Below are 13126 nucleotides of genomic sequence, written 5' to 3' on the forward strand. Positions count from 1 at the left end.
CAGGCACCGCCAGCTTTTCCCTGGGGAAATTAACTGGGATTTATTGGTTCGAGTCTGTTGGGGACCCACTTGGCATTGATTGCCGATGGTGGACTGCCAGAGATGGGGTTGGTTTTCATCAGCTGTCACTGGCTTTTGATACAACCTTACGCTGGCCGGAGGATGTGATTGGTTCAGTGCAGGTGCCTTATAATTACAGGCCACACCTAGCTTGGAGTGTGGATTATAAAGTGAATTTGTGTTCCGGCAGATAATAAAAATTACAGTCGCGAAGACCAGGATTGCTAGAGTGTTGCTTTGGCCAGTAATAAGACCTGAGTTTCTGAAGTAAGCGTGCCACCATGTGTCCGCTAATCCACCTTCCCACCTGCTTTGATCGTTAATAAGATCTTTCACCATAATTCAAATTTATTGACCAACGTTTTATAAGGTATCAAATATTTTTTCTAGACAAAATGTATCAGTTATGATTTTAATTTAGTTCAGCCCATATATCTGTCTTTTCGGTTGTGTGATGTGTAACAATGCAGAGTAAATCACCTCTATGCATGCATCAGCAAAGGGCGCTCCCATGATGCTCTTGCATCGAAAATAGCGCCTTAAGCTTTCACGGAGGGCAGGCGTGACGAGGGCGCTCTTCTGTGAGTGACAGTTGGGCCGCAGTCTGTTCCACTGCTCGGAGCCCTGACTCTGCCAATCTCTGCTCACTTGATTTAGTATTTGCTGCTTTAGATATCGAATGCAGAAGGTGGGCAAGCGAATATTGACTTTAAGCTCCTTCCTTGCACCTCTTTACATAAAACAAGAGAATCTTGTTTAACACAACTCCTAAGAGTAATTGTTCGATATCCCAATAAAAACTGAAAACAAGTTAATCGTGGATCTCCCCATGTCTAGGATCCACATATCTCTATGGGCGCTGCATAGATTAAGGTTTCACGTTTCCTTCTTTAAAGTTTGTGATATGACTACATCCATGAACTTTACATGTTGAGGAGCGTATTTCATTGGTTGCCTGGCTGAGAGTGTAACCAACCGCTTTTCTGGGGAGTCTGTCCCTTGACAATACTGTATTTCAATAACTCAATTTGAGATTCATTGGCTGCTGATATATGCATGTTAGCTGGGTCATTTTTAAAGATTATATGCGTTCAGAGCCTCAACAACGAGTCCGCATGCAGTCAGAACTTAAGTCCGCCACCAGGGCTACTTGTTCCTTTTCTTTGTGGATTTTCTACAGCAGATGGTGTCTGCAGGTCTCTCTTTTGCCAGACAGGAAGTGTCGTATGCTTAATCAGTGCAGCTGTGTTTGCTAATGTAATGTTGTTGGATCTAGTTCGTTTTCTTGTGTAAGCTGTGGAGCTCCAGTGTGGAGCAAAGATGGATTCGATTTGTGTAATAGTAACCCACAGGTGGAAGGACGTTTGTGAGGTGCGCCAAAAGAAAACCTATGCTCCCTGTGGTACTCCAGACGTGTGTGCTGGCTTGTAAGCGCTGCTGTTTTTTTCTTTCGTAAATTGCAGTTTGACTTTAGTTTTTAGTTGCGTATTTAATATGTCCTGCTTTAACGTGCCTCAATTATATCGTATTTCATTAAAACTACTTTTTTCGTCCTTATCGCGTATAAAAGCACTTCCAGATATATAAGTTCAGGCTATTAGTTGTACCAAAAAACACTTTATATAAGTACTTCTCAATGCAGTACTATAATGTGCCTATTAGTGGCAACGCTTCTTTGCCAGAGAAATGTACTTATTTTAATTTTGAAGAGACTTTATTAAATCACTTAGAAGCCCATTCTTGGGTGTATGTGGCTGTTCATCAGTGGCACGTGAAGTAACAGTAGATGTTGTAACAACCAGGATAATGTGCTGGATGGATAAATACTTATTTGGTCACAAAGGCGAGACCTATTGGCTATGTCGATGCTTGTCTCATTTTTTTTTTTTTATGCAGTCAGACATAAACTGGTGAATTCCTGCAAATCTAAATCTGGCTGAAAGGAAGCCGAGATCAAGGAGAGGCTCACCTAACTTAAGACCCTGGAGCCTGAGTTGGCCCACTGCACGAACCAAGGTTAGTAACCAGAGACCCCAGAAGAGATGGGTTGAGGTGTGTGAAAAACGAAAAGGAGCAGATGACTCGCATTGACCAAAGGGATCCTCTTGGAGAACAGTGCCGATCTTTTGAGGTAGGGCTACTCCAGGTCCGGCCGCATTCAGTTTTATGTAGCCCAGACAGACGGGAGGGAACCTGGGGGATTGGCAGGATTTAGGGGTCCCAGAGAAGGTGTTGTGTATCCTGACACTATCTGATTTCCAGGTTTTTTGGCCTGGGAGCACTTTCCTCTGGCCCAGCCACAACCAGCGGGCTGGGGAAGTGAGTTGACATAGCTTGGATTGTGAGGAGATGGATACAGATTCGCTGTTGGGAGGAGAGTGGTGCAGTCCGTGGCCTGCTCCACGTGAAGTCGGAAATCTGGTCCCAACATGCAAGACCATGGTGCCATGCTAATCACAAGGGGCCCTATTAGATGACATACTAGAATCCAGGGTTACTGAAGACTACATTCTTTCTGATGGCAGTCACTCAATCGGGGACATAGCTAGCAATAGAGGAAGCCATGATAACAAAAGATTGCTTTAGAGCCATGCTACAGAGCTTAAGAGCATACGGGAAGAAGACTGTAAACAAAAATTACAAATGGTCTGCAAAACAATTACTGAGTCAACAAATGCCATCAAACTGAGTGAGGAGCACATGACAATAGGAAACTGAGTCAACAGGGCAAACAGGCAGCGACAAAATGGTAGCGATGGAAACCAGCAATGTATTTTTAGAGAAATGTGAGCATTTTTTAAACCGCGCTAGGAGAGACAATTTAAGGATTAGAACTGTCGCAGAAGGAACAAGTTTCATGGGCTATGTACACTCAATGTTCGCAAGAAGTATAATCTTTAAGGAGAATCAATAGGCACAGAAAGGACACAGAGTGGGCCCAAAGCCTCAAAAGCGCATCTGCTTGACCATGAGACATTTTGCCCAAATTGACATCTTTTCAAAAACAGGAAACGTCGATTTGCAAAGCAAGAAGAAACTCCCTACTTAATCTGCAGGGCTTAGCACCAACAATGCTAATAAACAGAATGGCTTTGACTAGTAGCCGACAAACTGGCTAAACGAGATCGCGGTTTCCTATAGACTAACTCATGTAGCATACATTTTCAGTGTTTGAAAGCATGTAGAACTATATAATTAATATTCAGGAGGGCTGTTGAGCCCTGAAGGTAGGACTGCATGGAAACCTAGAAATGTCAAAGATCTGCACCGGTAAATAAATGATAATTAGTAAAAAGAGAAGGCACACAGAAACAGGATTGCAAGAGGAAGCTCTTTAAGAGACCAATCCAAAGCAAGAAATACAGAGAAAAACAAGATCCAAGTCTCACTTGAGTTGATGATTGCACATGACATAGGAGAGGCTACAAACTGATGCCCTACACACCAAGGACAAGAGAACTCACTCAGCATTTTCAGAGAATTTACTGACAAGCTAGGCGAGTTCCTACAACTGCGTAGCATCATAGCCTGGGTAACCAAGTGATAACTAATAAAAGTTTCCATTTACATGACTTGATTAATTAACATGGTCCTGTGAGCCTTGTTGGGGGTTTGAGGGTTGTTGGGAAAGGCAGGAGGGGGAGGAACTGTTATAACCTGCAGAGAGATGTCCTACAAATCCAGAAAGGTGCCAAAGAACATGAACCCTAAGAATTAAAAGCAAACCGGGTTTAAAGTACGATGTTACAGGCCTAAAATTGCCTACAAGAGTTTGAGGGTCTACCACAAGTTACGAGATAAAGGTAGAGTTGTCATACTACAGGGAACACTTCTTGAACAAGGGGGTACACAGGGTTAACACAAAAGATAACACCTAGATCCTTCTACATCCTGACAAAACCAGAGTGGTGTCAGTGTAAATGAGAAATTCGGTTACAGCAGTAATCCTTGAAAAACGCAAACAGGGAAGTTGTGACAGCAATTCTACATTCTGGCCACTCTGTATGCCCCAAATCAGTGAGGTTTGAGACTCTTGCTTTGCTAAGGAAAAATAATAATGGGAAGTGACATCAAACAGGTGCTACATACAAAAAAAGAGCAGTCAGGGGAGCGGTACAGACTAGCCACATGTCTCGAGAAGCACTTGAACATATGTAAGGTTTGGCCCTGATAGAACTCTGGAGGGCACTTCATCTTGAGGAGAATGATTACACATATTACCTCCATGTCCATCATACATACTTTAGGATAGAAACGTTTGTGATCCGAGGAGAGCTGAGGCCACTGTTAAGCGACTCAAATATAGGAGTAATGTTCCTGTCAGATTACACCCCCTTGATTTGTACACTTTAAGGTATTGATGTAACTCCAAGAAATAGGAGGTGGAAATCTGGTAGACACACTTTACGTCATGTAGGTAGGAGAACAATTGTCCATATAATTAGGGAATACCTAGACGCGAACAATGCAGTTGACCTTTCTAGGAAATCTGTGGGAGAACTGCTGAAAGCAGTGATTAAAGAGGGGGTTATAGCTGTTGATCTGGTGGATGCAAGGAACTGAATACTGTTCCAAAACAATCTAGAGACTGTCTTAAAAACCACAGAAGAAAGACATAAGCAATCGGGAATGAGAGCACACCTGTTCAAGGTAAATAAGAGGACAACTGAACACGTTGCTGGTGAACAGATCAGAGAAAACTTTACTGGCGCTTTCATCGGAGGACATACAAATCTGGAAATAAAGCACTCGACCATTGAATGTAAAACCACACAGATCCCGGATTCTGTGATTGAGAGCCAGAAGTGGTCACTTTAAATTTAGTGACAGGGAAACGGGGTAACAGTAAAGACTCTTCTATACTTCGCTGTATACACAGGATCCGGAGATCACAAGCTTCAGGATTAGTTCTTAGCACATATAGATCTCTACACTACACTGCATTAACCCAGTTCCAATACACTCATGGGGACTAATCTAGTGCTAAAAATACTAACATGGAATGTTAACGGCTTGGGGGACCGGATCAAGCATAGGAGTAGTCCTTCAGTACATTAAATGTCAGACACCAGACCTAGTACTGCTTCAGGAGACGCACCTGATTGGGAATTCATGCAGTGCACTGAACAGATGGGGTTACCGCTTGGTCGGACAGTCGGGGTTCACCGCGGGTTTGAGAGGGTATGGGGTGCTTCTGCGCAGGGGATGTCCATGTATGGTGAATAAGACTTGGGAAGACGCCCAGGGCAGATGTCTTGCGCATTCTGGTACTTGGGAGGGTCGGGTAATCAATATTGTGTCCGTAAATGCCCCACTAGGCCTTCAGCGACCAGTACTGTGATATCTGGGTGCTCCTGCTCAAACTTCCACTATCACAAAATAGGGACACCTGAAGACAGATGTAGGTAGAGGACCAGGGGAAAAAGGACCAATATTTACTAAGGATGAGCTCTACCTATTTCACTTAAACTTATGCAATATGTCATATATTAAGTCAGACACTCTGGCTGGACCATTAACACACATTTAAAGATATTTAAGAGGGTGTGTTCATTATTTGATTCATTATTTTATTTTTAATTTTTATGTTATATATACTTGCAATACAAAAATATTAGTACATTAATAAATCCGATCCCATCGCACAACTTTCATTCAAAGCCACTCAGCCACCTTCATACTCAAACTATACTCAAAATTCCAACAGGAGTGCTGGTATTGGGCAGCGACTTTAATCTCGCAATGGATGGCTCTATGAATCGCTTTCCTCCCAGGGGGGATCTTGATTGTCCAGGTTTGCGTCCGCACTGGGTCTGGTAGAAGTGTGGCGCTGGCAACCCTACAACCACACAATTTACTTATTATTCAGGTGCCCATAATAGCCAGTCCCGCATCAACCATATATTCACGCTTGCTCAGGATGTCCAGTTCTTCGTGGCCTCCGAGTGTTTAGCCTGTGGAATTTCAGATCACTCCCTGATTCCTGACGACACTAACCATGGGGCATTCGCGAAGTCTCTCCACCCTCACAATAAACCCATGGGCACTTAAGTTGCCTCATATCAAGGAGGCTTTACTTAAGGACTCTGACTAATACTTTAATGTAAATGTAGGATAGGTTTGGTCGTCGTCTTTGATCTTGGAGCATATGGTGCAGCCATAAAGGGTAGGGCTCTGTCACTCATGGTTGGGCACAGGAGGGAACTCCTCAAACGCGTGGTTGAACTAGAGAAGGATATCCTCGCAAGAGAAAAGGCCCTGGCATCGACGCCCGACGCAGAGGCTCAGTTCTCGCTGGACATGATGAGACTGGACTACCGTCTGCTTCTAAATGAAGCTGCCACAGCCCGATATACTGCTACTCAACATAAAATTTACGAACATAGCGAGCGTACGGGCAGGATGTTGGCTTGGTTGGAAAGGAAAGAACTTGCGTCTCGGTGGATACATTCGATTCAAGGTACAGATGGCGATCTCCTTACCGACCCCCAAGACATCACTAACGCATTTGCAGCATATTTCTCCTCGGTGTATACACCGGGCGAGAACTTGCAGTCCGCCATGGCTTCGGAACTCTTGTTGACCATTAAGGTTGCTTGTCTGTCTACACAAGACAGGGACTCCCTCGAGGGCGATGTTATGGTGACGGAAATCCAGAAGGCCATTCAAGACCAACCCTCAGGTAAAGCCATGGACCCAATGGGCTCCCGATCGAACTTTTCAAGCCAATGGCATTCAAGCTCTTCCCCCCCCTCCCACCTCCCCCCCCCCACCTGTTAAGCATGTATATGGAGAGTTTTGACACTGGGGTATTGCCCTCTGAAGTCAGGATGGCTTCCATTGTGGTAATCTACAAACCAGGCAAACCTGCGACGGACTGCAAATCTTATTGTCTGATTTCTCTCCTCACGGCAGAGGCTAAAATCCTGGCCAAAGTATTGGCCAACAGGCTTCTTCCGTATCTGTCCGGAGTGGTGCATCTGGACCAGTCCAGGTTCATGCCAGGCCACAACACGGCCTTAAATCTACGCTGTTTGAATGGGTTTTGGGACGAATAGACACCATAAAGGAAGATGCCATTTTGCTGTCACTTGAGGCAACAATGGCTTTTGACATTATTGAATGGGCGTTCCTTTTGGCAGTCTTGGCCCGGATTGGGTTTCGCCCCAAATTCATCAAATGGGTTAGACTCTGCCGACTGCGCAGGTGGTGGTCAATAACAATGTATTGAAAGCGTTTCCACTGTAACTGGGTACTAGGCTGGGATGCCCCCCGTCGCCCCTTCTTTTTAGTTCTCTAAAAATTTGGTGGTTGGGATCAGGGGAGATCCGATGATTAGAGGACTGAAATGGACCGATGACCATGAAGACCGTATTTCCCTATTCGCGGACGACATCCTTCTTTACCTAGCCTCACCTGCGCAATCTCTCAAACAAGCCCTAAATATTTTCAGGGTGTTAGGAGCCCATTCTGGATGCACGATCAATTGGTCCAAGTCGCTGTTGTACGTCCTTTGGGGTGACCCACCGCGTAACCCAAGGGGCTATAACATACCAGTGGCTTCACATGCTTTTAAATACCTCCGCATTTTTATCACCGCAGACCCGGTCTTGTTCCAGGAGTCTAACCTGCTCCCGCCTCCGCTCTGACGCTAAGCACTGGCATCTCTTCCCCGTACTCTCCTGGGACGGGCTGCCCTTTTTAAAATGCTAGTGAGTTAACAATGGGGTATACCCTAAGAACTCTCTGACCTGGGTCAGTGAACATAAGTACGTATAAAGTGGTCAGGTTCTATGAATTCTCGGTCAGGAATTAATCATAAATTACTTTTTTTCAAAACAGAATTATTTAGCATGAAGTCCCGAGGTGTAATACACAAAACAAATTTATTTCAACATTGTCGTAGCGTTATGAATAACACGAAAGCATTAGAAAACATAAAAGCTAAAGAAGGACCAATTACTTCATTGGATCAGAAGAGGACTGGAGGACGTAAGTCCCAAATATTTTCTTCTATAGCAACGTTACATGAGGACAATTGTTAAACATACAATGTATATAATGAATATTTACATAGTGCGCTCAAAGTGACATGGAAAAGGAGACAGTTAGGTAGGTTGGGGGTGAATGGGTAGAGGTGAGGACTGGGTAAAGGGTGTTGTGATCTTAAAACAATCACAGTGGTTAGAAATGCAACCTTTACAGACTAATTTAGTTCATTAGTTCCATTCATTTCTTTAACATAGGGTACGTGTTACTCAATGGGTTGCTTCCTATGTTAAGAAGATCGGATGAAATCAAGTCTACGTTTCGACCCCTGAATGGTGGGTTGATTGGAACCTCAGGCTGGGGTCTTCTTCAGGACGGGTAGGAACAGGAGCGCCTAAAGGTTAATATAATATTTTAGAAAGGGGAATTGTATCAATATATTCGCAGAAAAATCTGTGTAATTACCAAGGGCTCAATTAGCAAAATGGGCTTCTTACTTCATATAGGGCCGTCCAGTTTCTAAAATATTATATTAACCTTTAGGCGCTCCTGTTCCTACCCGTCCTGAAGAAGACCCCAGCCTGAGGTTCCAATCAACCCACCATTCAGGGGTCGAAACGTAGACTTGATTTCATCCGATCTTCTTAACATAGGAAGCAACCCATTGAGTAACACGTACCCTATGTTAAAGAAATGAATGGAACTAATGAACTAAATTAGTCTGTAAAGGTTGCATTTCTAACCACTGTGATTGTTTTAAGATCACAACACCCTTTACCCAGTCCTCACCTCTACCCATTCACCCCCAACCTACCTAACTGTCTCCTTTTCCATGTCACTTTGAGCGCACTATGTAAATATTCATTATATACATTGTATGTTTAACAATTGTCCTCATGTAACGTTGCTATAGAAGAAAATATTTGGGACTTACGTCCTCCAGTCCTCTTCTGATCCAATGAAGTAATTGGTCCTTCTTTAGCTTTTATGTTTTCTAAGGCTTTTTAAAATGCTGGCGCTACCGAGCTTTCTGTACATGTTACAGAACTCCCCCAACACTATTCCCGACGCTTACTTCACTGGGTTGGAGGCCACTGTGCGAGAACTATTCTAGGAGGGACATGCCGCACGGATCGCCATCAATAAGTTGACGATGGGTTGGTATGATGGGGGCATTGCATTGCCTAATATTAGGCAATACTATCAAGCTTCTCAATTGATCGCCATCAGTAAGTCAGCACACGGTGAGCATGATGACCCGAATTTTCATACCTACCCATGGCTCTTGGGTAGGGGCGGTTATAATCAGACCCTCTTCTCAAACCCACACAACCTCCACCGTACTGGACCCACAGCGCGTACGGTAGAGATCTGGCATGGGGTCAATAAGAAATGGGGTTGGAATAACACACTCACTAAGGCCACCCCACTCTGGGAGCCCGACATGTTAGGCCAACTTAGTCAGTGCCCTGAATTTGATAAGTGGGACATGAAAGGGATCTCTTCGGTGGGCGACCTGGTTGAAAGGTAAGCTAGCAACATTTGAAGATTTGCAGGCCAAATGCCACCTAGCTCATACAGAGACTTACATACTTACAGATCTGCCAGGCGATTGCGGCTGCCCTGCCTAAAAATGGCCCTTTGGTGGCATCCACCCCGCTGGAGGATAGACTGTTACTCAACCCTATGCCTTCAAAGGCCATATCCCTTGCATACAAGAAGCTTCTGAACAACCGGCCAGACCCCATGACCCGATTGCGCCAGTGCTGGGGGGTGGACCTGGGAGAGATCGAGGATGAGGACTGGCGCGATGCCCTGGCGTCCCCTAAGGAGGTGGCCATTTCCTTGCGTCTGCTTTTGGTACAACTGAAAATCCTACATCGAGTTTATTTTGACGCTTGCACGCTGTTTAAAATGGGGAGACGACCTGACCCTCTGTGCCTTCGGCGCTGTAATTTGCCAGGCACCTTTTTCCACATAATGGGAATGCCCCAAAATGCAAACATTTTGTGAGAACATTAAGAAGCAGATGGAGAGGGCGAGTGGTAAATCTGTGAAGGCTACCCCCCCAGCTCTATCTACTCAACATGTGGGACACCACAGATCTTAGACAAGCAGAACCGGCTTGGGCTTCGACTGGGTGGTCACTCGTGAAACACAATATTGCGCAGAAATGGGGAGCGGAGGCGGCCTGAGGGACTGGGTGATAGACATGAACAGGGCAATGATTGCTGAAAAAGATGTTTTCAAACACAGACGGTGCCCCAGAAAATGAGACCACAAGTGGGGGAGGTGGAATAAATACAGAAGTGACTTGTGTGTATCCCTTACCTTTGAGCTACAGCGAGATAGACGCCTCATGCTGGAGGTCTCTGGATTTGACTAGACACTTCCGCCCTGATGAGAACCCCACGCTTGCTCTATAGCATGTCACCGAAAGGGATGGGACTCTTACTGCGAATGACTGTTCCCGGGTGCGGATTGCTGCCTAACAGTTATGTTATTCACATGTATGCAGGGTGGTGGACTGTACTCCATTCATACTATATAAGATGTATTTTCCATGTTTTCACAGTGGACCCATATGCCGACTTATTAAAGCACCGTACCATGTCTTTTTTTCTTTTTGCTTAATTAATAAAAAAAGAAAAAGCACTTTAAAAAATAATTCTGCTAGGTTTAGATGCAGAGAAGAAAGCGTTCAACAGGGTAATTTGTTAATTTGTAAGGAAAGTAATGCTTAAATAGACTGGTGCAAGATTGGGTCTATGGCACCCTACTAGAATCCAAAAGAAACCAGCATTGGCATAGCCATTAGGTCTCGCCTTTGGGACCTTAGAAGTGTTTAGTTATCCAGCAGAATATCCTTGGTGCAACATGAACTGTTGCATGACTAAACACTTAAAAGGTCCCAAAGGCGAGATTAATTGGCTATGCCAATGCTTGTTTATGATGTCCGCTTCAGTACTGAGACCGCAGGCTCAGGAAGGATTGATGTCTTTTTCTGTGTGACTTTTCTCAAGAGGTATAAGGAGTTATCCGAAGGCCCATGACCTGAGGGAGTGAAATTTGCATATTTTGGAGTTTTGGACCAGTTGTTAAGGTAAAAAATAGAATTCACAGATGTGAGAATCCGTTAAAGAAAGAGTGGCAATTGAAAACACTAAGCAAATACAATGATGGCACTGTTAGTAAAGTTGGAAGGGAGACAATTGCCCTTAAACTCTCGCTCTTACCAGCTGCTAGATACTTGGAGCAGCTTCTTGGCCCTACGATGAGGAAATCAGAGCAGAGGCATTGACATTGGTGCCATCCCTGCCCGACAGCCTTTTAGAATAAACACGGGGAAAGGATGTGGTGTTTCGCTCAGAGCTGCCAACTTTCGAACTGGGATTGGTTATTTGCATCAGCGCAATATCCTGTCATTCTGGGCAAATCACGTAATCTCACCGTGCCTAAAAAAATAATAGACCAGTGGCGTCACTAGGGTTGGTGTCACCCAGTGCGGTAACTCATGGTGTCACCCCCTCACGACTAACCCCATGCCTTGCACAGACCGCAAGGTTCGGGAAAACATATTCTGATTGAAAATATCAGCAATGTTGCAATAACTTGTCTCACTGCCGAAGTCTTTTGGTGCCAGCTTTATTTCATGTTTATGTACATGCAAGGCCGAGATCCCTGTTTATCACTGCATGTTCATGAGATTTTTCTAAGGCCAGAATGAACTTCACTCACAGCAACAGATTTGTCAGGTGCACAGTGCAAAGACCGGGTGGGTGTAAATTAATCAATGTAGCTATACCTGATGTTTAATGTCACTTTGATATTTTTCTGGAAGTGGAACTTTACACAAAGTCACAGCAGTACCCTTAGACTAGAGGGTACCCTTAGACTGACTGTCGATGGACCTTCTCAGAGTCCGCCAGACCCGCTCCGTGACTCACGGACACCTGATTAAAAAATCCAGGAATCGGAGCGACCAGGACAGGTCGAAGCAATATTAGTAATCTGTGCACCATTGTGCAGAACTAGGTGCTTCGCCATTTTGTTGTGCGGCACGCGCCTTCCCCCGTGCTGCAGGAAACGGACTGGAATTCAAAGGCAAGACACCCTTGTAGGATTTCCACCTTTCCCAGAGAGAAATGCAGGCCACCAGCTCATGTTTTAAGAATCTGCAAAAGCCCGCACCCACGACACACTATGCTATGATCATCAGGAAAACTTTGTAACCCATTTAAAGTGTTTTTGTTCTAACATTTACTGGTTAAAATGCACTCTTAAGGTGAAAAATACCCCTTGAGGGAGCATATTGGTTTTTTTGGGAGGGGTGTACTGGCCACCCTAGGACGAGGAGCACCTACACATTAGTCCTGCAGCTCAGACACTTCTGTGATCTTGGGGCAGAACGTCTGTGTTTGAAGGTCAGATAATTCAAATACAATTGGTTAGGGTTTAGCTTTTTGCTCTGCAAGTGGCAGCACGGAAAACTCGGAATGATTGACTGACAGAAAGAGCCCGACACCTATGACGCTCTATTAGGGTGGCTCTATAAGGGTGGCTCTATAAGGGCGTTCACTGTGCCTGACTGAGTACTCAGAGTCCGATCAGGAGTTGGGGGCCGGCACAGACCTGGCCATTAACAAGGTTTTGTCACTCACACTTGGTGTTACCTCATGGAGCTGGGTCCACCAGACGCACAGGGGATTGTAAGACCACCTGCAGGCATGGTTGAGATCCAGAGGGCACACCCACACCCCCCAGCAGCCATAGAACTTGGCCGCCGTTCCAACACCCTCCTCACATCATGACCTTCACACAGTGACCTGCATGTGAACCCCAGACCTTTCCTCACTGCTCAAATGTATCACTTTTCTCAAAGCAGATGCTAAATGTGAGCATAATTTCCCTGGAATTGTGAAAATCATGCACTTTTTTACCCACTTTTCTCAGGTTTTAAGATTATTTACTGAAAAAAATTGTATTTGCGTGGTGCAACAGTGCTATTACTAGTCTGAATCAGTGAGTCGGGCCCATTAATTTAGGGGATCCTTGTACTGTGCAGCTTGAAATTGGC

General features: G+C 44.8%; 1 protein-coding gene across 3 annotated transcripts in view; it reads left to right on the forward strand.

Moving 5' to 3' along the window:
- Window positions 1-13126, forward strand: part of NPL (N-acetylneuraminate pyruvate lyase) — a 150659-nt gene that overhangs the window by 38745 nt on the left and 98788 nt on the right. Inside the window, exon 1 of one of the 3 annotated variants that reach the window (XM_086955636.1) lies at window positions 1961-2076. The exons of the other annotated variants lie outside the window; for them this stretch is intronic. The gene's annotated coding sequence lies outside the window, so the exon portion shown is untranslated. Of the gene's footprint in view, window positions 1-1960; window positions 2077-13126 lie in introns of those variants that run through there. 3 annotated transcript variants of the gene reach the window in all.

Source organism: Lissotriton vulgaris, chromosome 1_1 (genome assembly GCF_964263255.1).
Source record: "Lissotriton vulgaris chromosome 1_1, aLisVul1.2, whole genome shotgun sequence".
Classification (NCBI taxonomy): domain Eukaryota; kingdom Metazoa; phylum Chordata; class Amphibia; order Caudata; family Salamandridae; genus Lissotriton; species Lissotriton vulgaris.